We start from the raw sequence: 1,597 nt of genomic DNA, 5'->3' as shown, positions 1-1,597 counted from the left end.
TGTGTGTGTGTGTGAATGTGATGTGTGCTGGTTTATGCCTGTGTGTGTGTGGTGGCTGTGTGTTGAGGATGTGGGGGATACATAAAGTCTAAAGCCCTGACACATTGTGTTACAGAGGAAATAAAGCGTGTTAGAGTTATACTTCCACTCTCTGAACCTCGCCGAGCCCCATGCGCCACAAATATGGTTCAGATTTGTCCAACATTCCCCAAGATCAGCTTCTTATGGACCGACGAACGGATGAACAGGAACAAATGACAGTAAAACTTTGACGGTGCTAAACAGGCCTGGCCGAGATGACAGAATGTTAGGGGGTTAATTTAGATAGAATGTTAGGGGGTTAATTTAGACAGAATGTTAGGGGGTTAATTTAGACAGAATTTTGGGGTTAATTTAGACAGAATGTTGAGGTTAATTTAGACAGAATTTTGGGGTTAATTTAGACAGAATGTTAGGGGGTTAATTAAGACAGAATTTTGGGGTTAATTTAGACATAATGTTAGAGGTTAATTTAGACATAATTTTGAGGTTAATTTAGACAGAATGTTGAGTTAATTTAGACAGAATTTTGGGGTTAATTTAGACAGAATGTTGAGGTTAATTTAGACAGAATGTGGGGGTTAATTTAGACAGAATGTTGAGGTTCATTTAGACAGAATGTTGGGGTTCATTTAGACAGAATGTTGGGGTTAATTTAGACAGAATGTTGGGGTTCATTTAGACAGAATGTTGAGGTTCATTTAGACAGAATGTTGGGGTTCATTTAGACAGAATGTGGGGGTTCATTTAGACAGAATGTGGGGGTTCATTTAGACAGAATGTTGGGGTTAATTTAGACAGAATGTTAGGGGGTTAATTTAGACAGAATGTGGGGGTTAATTTAGACAGAATGTTGGGGTTAATTTAGACAGAATGTTGGGGTTAATTTAGACAGAATGTTGGGGTTCATTTAGACAGAATGTTGAGGTTAATTTAGACAGAATGTTAGGGGTTAATTTAGACAGAATGTTGGGGTTAATTTAGACAGAATGTTAGAGGTTAATTTAGACAGAATGTTGAGGTTAATTTAGACAGAATGTTGAGGTTAATTTAGACAGAATGTTTAGGTTAATTTCAGACAGAATGTTGAGGTTAATTTAGACAGAATGTTGAGGTTAATTTAGACAGAATGTTGAGGTTAGTTTAGACAGAATGTTGGGGGTTAATTTAGACAGAATGTTGGGGTTAATTTAGACAGAATGTTGGGGTTAATTTAGACAGAATGTTGGGGGTTAATTTAGACAGAATGTTGGTGTTCATTTAGACAGAATGTTGGGGGTTAATTTACACAGAATGTTAGAGGTTAATTTAGACAGAATGTTGGGGTTCATTTAGACAGAATGTTGGGGTTCAGTTAGACAGAATGTTGGGGGTTAATTTAGACAGAATGTTGGAGGTTAATTTAGACAGAATGTTGAGGTTAATTTAGACAGAATGTTGGGGTTCATTTAGACAGAATGTTGGGGTTCATTTAGACAGAATGTTAGGGTTAATTTAGACAGAATGTTGAGGGTTAATTTAGACAGAATGTTGGGGGTTAATTTACACAGAATGTTGG

The sequence above is a fragment of the Salvelinus alpinus genome, chromosome 8 (assembly GCF_045679555.1).
Source record: "Salvelinus alpinus chromosome 8, SLU_Salpinus.1, whole genome shotgun sequence".
Lineage (NCBI taxonomy): Eukaryota > Metazoa > Chordata > Actinopteri > Salmoniformes > Salmonidae > Salvelinus > Salvelinus alpinus.
The sequence above is the reverse complement of the archived record's forward strand: the minus strand, read 5'-3'. Positions refer to the sequence as shown.